At 42.1% G+C, this 10,445-nt stretch overlaps 1 pseudogene; it reads right to left on the minus strand.

The window, feature by feature from the left end:
- Positions 1 to 1,838: 1,838 nt before the first annotated feature.
- On the minus strand, positions 1,839 to 2,201 carry LOC150000768 (small ribosomal subunit protein uS2 pseudogene; annotated as a pseudogene).
- Between the last annotated feature and the right edge of the window lie 8,244 nt (positions 2,202 to 10,445).

Consider the following 10,445-nt stretch of genomic DNA (forward strand, 5'->3'; position numbering starts at 1 on the left):
TCATACTTTTTGGAATGCATATTGCACTTTAAAAACATTAAAATTAAAATATTCATTGGTGAAAAATACCTCAAAAGAGGCAGTTAAACAACAGATTGAATTTTTCAGATAACTGAATTGGAAATTAAAATATCCAATCCAACCCAGGTCAGTGTTAGCTCAGTTGATTGGAGCACCATCCTGTACACTGAAAAGTCACAGGTTCAATTCCTGGCCAGGGCACATACCTAGGTGGTGGATTCAGTTCCCAGTTGGGGCACATGTGAGAGGCAACCAATTGATGTTTCTCTATCACATCAATGTTTCTCTCCCTCTCTTTCACATTCCCTTCCCTCCCTTCCCCTCTCTCTCAAATCAATAAGCACATCCTCAGGTGAGGGTAAACAAACAAACAAAAATATCCAATCCAGAAGTTCCTCCAGAAATCAGAAATAAAAACAATGAGAACTTAAGGGAAAAGCAAAGGTATGTAAAATAAGCTTAGGAGATTTCAACATATGTACAATAGGAATTATGGAAGGAGAAAAAAGAAGATTGGAGATCAAAGAACGAATAGAAAAGATTTGTACTGGAGAAAGATTGTGGCCTTAAGATCAAATGGGCTATGGGGAAGAATAAAGAAAAATAACCACAACTAGACATATTATGATAAAGTTCCCAAGTTTCAAGGATAAAGATCGTGCAGATAGGAAGAAACAAAAAGGTTTCCCACAGAGGCAAAAACAACAGGAACTTCATCAAAGAAGAGACCAAAACTGAAATTACAGACTATGTATTAAGAAATTACTAAGAATGAGCAAACTACATACCAAAATCTATGCAATGCTATCCAGGCTGTGTTAAAAAGAAAATGGCTCATTAGTACTAAATCGCTATGATCCTGGGCAAGTTACTTAACTTTTTAAAGCTTCAATTTCTTATCTTTAAATAATATCAGCTACTTTCATGGTGCTAATTATGCACCAGACAATGTTCTAGGGCCTTACTGTGTACTGGGTTATTATTCCCCATAACAGCCCTATAATGCAGATTACATGATTATTCCATTTTACGGATGAGGAAACTGAAGCTCAGAGAAGGCACTGGCACAAGGTCAGAGTTATACATGGCAGCAACTGTCTAGCTTGTGTCTGCACTCATAACCACTAGGCTACAAAGACTTCTTATGAAGCCTGTTTCTTCTAAACAGAAAATGCTAAACAATTAACCTCTGAAAATCATCAGACCCAGAGTACATGGACAAGTTCTATCACAACTTAATTCATTCAGCAAAAAAAAAAAAAATTTTTTTTAACTTTATTTTCTTTCAGCCTGATTGCCATTTTCTCTTTAACAGTCTGTGCAGGAACGGCTTAAGACCACTCAGTTCGTTCCTACCCATTAGCTGGGGTCCAGTTCAGAGGTGGAGTCTTCGGTTGCGGGGGAGCCGCTGAATGGGCTCCAAGGGCACCAGCGCCTTCAGACCAGCCTGCGTCCTCAGGTTGAACAGCAGTAAATTTGGGAGTTGAAGAAGTCCATCCACCCTGAAATTCCTCCGGGTTCCATGCCCTTTCACCAACGGCCTGCCCTCCCTTCGCAGCCCCTTCTGGGCCTCTGTAAAGCGCAGCCCCTCTGACCTCCCGCGCATGCTCATGGAGGATGGTGTCACACATGCGCAGTACCTCCCAGCACCTTGTGCATCTAGAGCATTGGCCAGCAGAGTGAGCTCCCTTGTTGCACCAGGGGGAATGTCCACGTGGCACAGAGTCTGTGTTACACAGAGCGATGGTAGGCAGGTTAACACAGGACGCCTCTGTGAGAGGCTGGTGGTCCGCCCTAGGATCGGTAACCACCGGACATCACGGCTCTTGCAAGGCTGCCTGGATCTGGTTAGTGAAAGCTCTAGGAGTGAAGCGGCCGCCAATAGGAGTGGCTCCAGTGGCAGCAGCAAACTTCTGCACAGCCTGCTGGCCAGTACTCCTGGAAGGTACGGCACTGACATCAGCCGGATTTTCAATGGCAACAACGGCATGAGCTGCCATCGCAAGCTTCTCCCAAGTTCTCTTCAGATTTATGAAGTAGATGCCGTCACTCTCCCTTTTGTGGAGGTACTGTTCCATTTGGAACTCAAGGTTGATGCCACCTAAGTGAGTTTCTGCTGCAAGGAATTTGTGGACATCCTCCTCCTTCATCTGTAGGACATCAAGGGCTCCAGATATCATGAAAGTTTCCCTTTAAGCCACAATAAGAATCCAGAACAGTGCCACATAGACCCCTCTGGGGAGCACAGAAAGGCCAGAAGATGATGTGTCAGCAATGAATGACTATTGTTGCATGCAGTTAAGGAGTTGTGATTATTGGTTACACAGCAGAAGCTCACTATTTTCTCTATACACCAGTAATAGCCAGTTGGAAAACACAACCTGTACACAATAGCTATTAAAATAGATAACACCTCTCCTCTTTTTTTACTTTATACTTTTACATCCAACTGTCTGCTCAACATGTCCCTTGGATGCTCAAATTCAACATGCCCCCCCCCCACCCCAATTCACCCGCCACAACTCCTTCGCTTCAGTACCTGTTTCTCCTTCAACTCCCTCTTATCTCAGTTAATGACCACTCCATTCTATCAACTACCTGGGCCAAAAACCCTTCAGTCCTCTTTGACACCTGTCTTTCTCTCACATCATTTATCCATCCCATCAGCATATTTATCGGCTCTGCCTTAAAAATGTATCTTGATTCTGATTATTCTTACTGCCACTATTGACACCATCTTTGGTCCAAGTCACCATCAGCTCACACACAGATTATCTCAATAGAATACTGACTGTTCTCCTAAATGTAAAGGGGAATCAAATCTCCCACTCTTGTACCCCAGCTATTGTCCATGCCACCCAAGTACTCCTTCTAATTACTCATTCCTCTGCTTAAAGTCCCCCAATAGCTCCCACCTTACCTAGAGTAAAATCTTAAGTCCTGCTCACTGCCTGGAAGCCTCTGTATGATTTGCCTTTTTGCCACTTCTCTGGCCTCCATTTCCATTCTTTTCTTCAATCACTCTGCTGTAGAAATGCTAACCTCCTTGCTCTTCCTCCTGAATGGTGGATGAACTCTAGGCACAGAGCCTTTGCACTTTCTATTCCCTCTGCCTGAAATGTTCTTCCCTGAGATATCTTTCTGACTCACTTACTTTCTTTGGGCCTCTACTCAAATTGGCATATCAGAGAGGCCTTCATTGGCCACCTTAAAGAACTCCCCCCATTCACTGTTTCCTACCTGCATTTGGTTTTTATGGCATTTATTATCACCTGACATATTACCAATATGTTTATCTGTTTACGCTCTTTATCTTGCTCTCTAAAATGTAGGCTTCGCAAGACCAGGGACTTTGTTATGTTCACTGCTTTATCCCAAGAGCCTAGAACAATAGTCAGGCTATAGTAAATTCTTAGTAAATATTGTTGTAGAAACAGTTGAATCTAGGAATAAATTGCATGCAACTATAAAAAACCTGTATGACAAAAAAGAACTATAAAATTGAATTGAGAGAAATTAAAAAAAGCTTGAATATATAGACTCATATCCATCATCCTGGATAGAGAGATTCAATTTCTTTAAATATCAATTTTTCCCAATATCAATTAAATACTATCACAATTAAAATTCCAATAGAATTTTTTTGGGGGGTAGTAATCAAAAGGATTCTAGAGACAATCTATACCTACAAATGTTTGAAATTATCTAAGACACTTTTGAAAAAGACAAGTAATAAGAGGCAGGCAGACGTTTCCAACTACGTATAGACATGCACATACAAAAGAGTTATAGAAACTAAAGATCACCATACCATAACACCAATATAAATAGCTCGCTTAGACCAGTCAGAGAGTCCAGAAACATACCCAAGTTGAAACAGAAATTTGGTACTCAGTCAAGGTGGTATTTCAAATCAGTAGGTAAAAGAAATATTTAGCCAATAATGGTATCGACCACACTTACCAAAGAAAAAATTGGATTTCTTTTATATCCTCAATTAAACTCCAAAGATTAAAGATTTAATTCCTCAAAATGAAATAATTAAGTCTAGAAAAATAGAGGTAAATATATTACATATTTGACCATACAAAAATATCTACACAGCCAAAAATACTACAAGCAGAACAAGTAGAGGAAAATAATATATCTGAAAAACAAAGATATACAAGGAGCTCTTAGAACCCATGAAGTAAAAAAAAAATCAAGACACCACAAGAAAACTGAATCCAGTTAGGTAATTCACAAATGAAGAAATATAAATGAGCAACAATGCATTAATTAAGCAAATATATATCAGCATCTATTTTAAGCCAAGCACACTGGCCAGGGTTAATAAAAAAAACCTTGCCGGTATGGGTGGCAGACATGGACATTCTTAGACCTGACCATTAAGATTATTTTGGATATAAACTATATAGTTATATGTTAGAACAACTTTCTGGAGGACAGTTTAGTAATGTAGGTTTAAAGCAAAAGCATTAAAATTGCTTGACATCAATCTGAAATCTAGAATTTGTATCATATCTGGATGCGAGACCTGGATCTGAGACAGGCATCTTGCAGCCACCAAGGGAGGCAACCTGGGGGCAAAGCCAACACACAGAGAGACAGAGGAGCCTGAGTCCTGGTCCTCCCACCCCACTGTGGCCACTTGATCCACAGATTCAGTGTTTTGTGAGATGGTAAATTTCCTCATTGTTTAAGCCAGTTTAATATAACTGATCTCTAGAATCTACCTCCCCCAGCCCCAAGCCATACTTTGATTTTCTGATTGTATTAAGTGGACTTGGACTATAGTCTTTACAGGTGAGTCAGCAGAAATGGAGGTTGGTATATGATGTAGCAGACAAGAGCACAGGCTCTAGGGACAGAGAAATTCAACAGATTGATGCTTCTTTCTCACATCGACCTTCCTCTCCTTCTCTTCCCCTCTCTCTTAAATCAATAAGCATGCCCTCCAGTGAGGATAAAAAGAAAATACACTTGCAAGGATGGCCTGTGTTGTTATTCACTGACATGGAGGAAGTGGGGTGGGGATGGGAAGAGGACAAGATCCTAGGTCTGTACCTCTAGAAATGGTGTGGGAGCCAAACTCAGAGCAGTTGGCCCTAGGTCCGTGGGGTCCAGACTTTGCTTAGGAGGGATGTGAGGCGGTGCAGGACACCCAGCCAGAAATCACACTCCCTGGGGAAGAAGGCTCTGGAGGGAGGGCAGTACATCCAGTGGGGCTTGCCCCATCCCACTTGGTTGGGAAATACTGACCTAGAAATAACTATTTGATAAGAAATTAGTGCTTGAGGATTCTCATAATTAGTTATCTCTTGGCTGTTTAGAGAAAAAGGCAGAAAGGGTTTTACTTAGAAATTTACTGCCATTTTGTGTGTGTCATTTTGTACTGTGGCTTCTCAGAACAAATAACTATTTTGTTTTATTCCTAGAGAAATAATTCATGACACATGGGTTTTTATCACAAAATAAAAATGTCAGACTTTATCTTTGGAACAAAATAAATGGTTGGGTATTGTCATTTATTGCAAAATATGTTATCTACACAAAATCTTGGTAAGCATCCCACTCTCCAATCTTCTTGATATTTAAAATAATGAGTAATTAATTTCTGAGCTTAGTGCATTTTTCTGCAGGAGATCATTTGCATACTTACATTTTGATATTGAAAGGAATCCTAGAAGCTAAACCTCAAAAGTTGTTCACTGCCTAGATAAACATCTGCTTGTTCTAATGGTGTTTTGAACTGCTGAACTACCATTTAAATATTCTTGATTCTTTTCTTTCTTTTTAAATAACTAGTGGGTGGGGAATTGGGCAAAAATTGTAAAGCATAGTCACCTACGTCTCTCTCTCTCATCCTTTACAGAGTTGGAGTTCCCACATCTTCATGCCTTCCTCACGCCATTACTGTAAGAATTGAAAGGGAGAAGAGGTTGAAAAGCCCTTCAAAATTCTCAAGGGACAAGCAAGTTTATGTTGTTCATTGCTTAATGATTTGCGAAGTGCTTTCCTTACTTGGATTTTTGAAGATTTTATTTCTTTTTAGAGAGATGGGAAGGGAGGGTGAGAAACATGGATGTGTAAGAGAAACATCAATCGGTTGTCTCTTGCACACCCCCAACCAGGTACCAGGCCCACACCTATGCATGTGCCCTGACTGGGAATCAAACCGCGACCTTTTCAGTTCACAGGATGCTGCTCAACCACTGAACCATACCAGTTAGGGCACCTTATTCAGGTTTTTTTTAAATGTATCTACTCTTTGTTACTGTTCCGATATGGGACTATATTGTATATTGGTCATTTCATAAATAATATAAATTTAAGAACATTTTACAAAATTAAATCTGTCATTCATTCATCTAAGCAGTAATTCCTGAGCACTTCCTATAGACCAAGCCCTGGGAATACGGTAATGAACAAGAATCAGCTGTCATCTCAACTCCCATGGAACTTATACCCCTCTAGGAGGAACAGATTCTGAGACAGACTCATGCAGAGTGCAATGCTTACGGTGGTCACGGAGGGCTTCGTGGAGGAGGAGGCATTTGGGTTGCAACCTCAAGGAAGAGAATGGGCTGCACATGGAAGAACTGAGGAAGAACACTCCACTCAGAGCTTAGCAAGAACAAAGGCCTGGAGGCTGGAAATGGAAAGAAACCAATGTGTCTGGAGGTTGGGAGGTGAGGGGGAGAGAAGAGCATGAGCAGAGCATGGACTAGACCAGACCACATTTCCAAATGGAAACTTGGTTCATTCCTGAGGAATCATCCCAGACAGAATGCTTTGATCCTTCCATGAGACAGGGCTGGGTGATCCACCCCAGGTTCCTGAGTGCTCGAGGGCTGGGGCTACACTGATGCTTGGAAAGGCTGGGTAACCTGCCCAAGGAGCTCCACCGTCCCCTGGAGGTGGTTAGGAGATGGGTAAAAGGTGGTCTTGGGGCTGGGTAGGAGGCTGGGTGACCCAAGCCCAGCTGATTAGGCCAGGATTTGGCCTGGGAAGAAAAAGAAATGTCAGTTTGCTCACTTTTTTCCTGATTTAAGTATGTGGGGCTCTTCCTAGTCAACCAGGACCTAACTGGGATACCATTGGTGGTGTGTCTCTGGCTTAAACAAGACCAGACTGTCAACTCCCACAGCCATCAAGCTCACTCTGCAGACAGCCGCAGGAAACAACGGGTCTCCAGCACTTCAGAGAACCCAGCAGCCAGTGATTTCAGCACCCCTCCACGCCATGCAGAGGCCTGAGCTGAGTAACCAGAATGGCAATGGGAGCAGGGACACTGGGGCCACCATCTCCTAGCTCTGCCCTTCCCAGGAGGGGAAGACAACAGATGGAGTCTTCTGAAGATCAATACAGTGTGAGAACTGGACCAGGTGTGGGCTGATGTTCTCTGTAAAGGACCAGATAGTAGATTTCATAGGCTACATACAGTCTCTGCCACACATTCTTCTTTGTTGTTACTTGCTAATTATTTTTTAACAACCCTTCAAAAAGATCAACAACTATTCTTAGCTTTCAGACCTTAACTGGATCTGGTCAAGTAGGTTACGGTTTATTGACGACCAGATGAATTAGGGCTACCTAATTTGTGTTAAGCACCAAGTAAACATTTCTTTTAATATTTACAAGAATCCTCTGAGGTAGGCCTTATACCACAACCTCACCCCCACCCACACCCCCATTTTCCACATCCTCATCTTTGTTTAATAGCCAGGATATGGAAGCTTAGAGAGGTCAAGCAAACCTGCCAAGTCCATGAGGCTAACAAGTGATAGAAGCAAGATTTGAACCCAGGCTGTCTGATTCCAGGGTCACTGGTCTTAACCACTACACTATACTATTCCCAACTAGTAACCAGAGATATGGCTTTGGACAAGCCCATTTTTCTTCCTGGTATGGCCCCCATCTGTACAAAAAGAGGCATACCTGATGGCATGTGAAATCATTTCCGTGGTTCACACACATGTCATAAAATTATATTGATTCATATAGTGAGAAGATAACTACCTTTTCAAATCTCTTACAAGTCTTCCAACAATATCAGGGAGAAAGTTTCAGTCTGATGCTAGCATATCTTTAACATCTTTCCAGCACATGTTAACTTATTTTTATAAGCGTTTTTCATTTTTACTGAGGTTCAAGGCCCAGGGTCTTCAGCAGGCAGTGAAATCGAGCTTGAATTTAGTACCAATACTGTATTTTTATTGTTACTTTCTATTGCTTCTTTCCTGGTTTTATATTTGTTGTTTTTTATGATTTTCTATTTGTTCAAAGTGTTAATGTTGCTGTTGCTGCAATTTTCTTGCCCATTCTTTCGCAGTTACAAGATTGCTGCTGAAGCTTCTGCCAGCACATTCTTGGCCAAATTGAAATCAAGGGTCAGGGCAGGTTTCAGCTATTTTTGTCTCCTCTGCCCAGGAAATGAAAAGAATTCTACAGATACTGTGTTGATCCGAAAATGTCACATGGCCCCCTGTAGCAGCCAGAGAGGCTGAAGAAGTGGGTGCTTACCTGCACACATTGTCACCCAAAACCAATCAGGGCTCTATCAGCAAGAAAGGGGTGTACATACCTGTACAAGACTCTGTAATCGAAGTGTATGCCATAGGCTAAGAAGCTTCTGAACGGTCTCCTTAGTGCCTGCAGATGACAGGCATGCAAGTCAGAACTATAGGAGGATTTAGGGAATTTAACCAAAAGCCAACTTCTTTTTACCTTGTTTGGTACCAAGATACCCCTCTCCCCATATTGCAACCAAGCCCCAGTGACCCCTCATCATACCTAAGGAACAACAAACAGTGAGAAAAACAACATTGCCAAGGTTGAGAAAAATCTTACGGGTTTGTCCCCATTGGCTACTGCAGCTCAAAGTGCTGAACAGAAGGACCCCTACCTTTCCAGGTGCTAGTGTGAGAAACATCATTTTCGTAAGTGCACATCCCTCCAGACATGTACCCTAGACACTGTATTTAAAACCCTATTTAAAAAAAAAAAAACTCGGCTTATGTGTACCTTTCTTACGATTTCAAAAACTACTTTTCAAAGTGAAGTTTTTATTAAATACCCATCTAGTTCCCCTACATGCCCTCCCAAGTGCTGAGGACACAAGGCTGGACTAGACCGACAGGCCTGTGGGGTGTACATCCAGGTGGGAGAGGCAGACCAAAACCACGCTGAGGACCAGGCATGCTCAAAGCTGGAGGGTGAAAAGCCAAACCCAGGAGCCAAGCTTCAGTCCTTGAATACAAATTTTGCTGCTTCCTGGCTGTGCGGCTTTGGGCAAATGACTTGCTTCTCAGTGCCCCAGTTTCCCCATCTATAAAACAAGGAGGACAATCACAATGCTCCACTCATAGGGCTACAGTGAAAGTGTTTTCGGTCTCATGGTGGTGAGAACAGCCCCATCAAAGGTCTGGGAAGCTAATACAGGTGATGCCTTAAAAGGCACACCAATGGAATGACAAATTAGCACTCACCTCATTTGGCTGGCTTTGTGTACTTAGAATTGTGACTGGTGTGTAGTAAGTGCTCAGTAAAGGTTAGCTACTATCCCATCACAAGCCCTGAGTTTTAACTTAGTGTTGCACAGTGCTATGTAAGTTCTCTAAAATTACTAAGGAGTCTTCAGGGCCAATGCTAACGGGCAGTTTGCTGTATTCTTGCACTTAGAGTTGAAGAGTTCCTCTTGAGACCCTTGTTCAAAGGAATACTTGCATAAAGCTGCATTTGTATGAGGTGCAGAATCTGGTCTGGGGAATAAAAGGCATTGTTAAGAGTTGGGAATAAAGCATAGTAAGATTCAGGTCAGGTTGAGGTGGAAATGAAGAGACTGAGTCTGCAAAGAGTGAGGTTGCAAAAACCCTGCAGACAGAGCAGCTCAGGAAACTACACTATCTCTCATCCCCTGGCCCCTGGCCCGCCAGCCTCTTCCTCACCCCGGCCCTGCCCCTCCTTTCATTAGAACGCATGTGGCTGGCTGTTATATCAGCATTTCCAATGAAGTGAAAAAGGGAAAACACAGCCCTGGGCTCTCATGGAAAGAGTTGTAATTCTCCCATAGCCTCTGCCTTAAAAATCTATATCTATATCAATATATATTTGTGTATTTTTAAGATCTTTAACTTTTCCTACAGCATCTCAGTACCCAGCCTTTTCAAAAGCATCTTTTCTAAGGAATGATTTTCCTAAGACAATGTAACATAGTCTTGGCCAACTGACTCAGTTTGCTATAATATGCCTGTCTTTTTTTTTTTTTTTTTTTTTTTCAATGTCAGGTCACCCAAACTTACAGAGAAAAAGTGGGCACTTGGTATCGGTTTGATGTCAGGGTTTTTCCACGTTTGCAAGGGACCTTTAAATACAATTCGATGTGAAGGTGTCTGCAGGCCGAGCTCCAGCCCTGTGTCAAG

Source organism: Furipterus horrens, unplaced genomic scaffold (assembly GCF_987537825.1).
Source record: "Furipterus horrens unplaced genomic scaffold, mFurHor1.1.pri manual_scaffold_10, whole genome shotgun sequence".
NCBI classification, from domain to species: Eukaryota; Metazoa; Chordata; class Mammalia; order Chiroptera; family Furipteridae; genus Furipterus; species Furipterus horrens.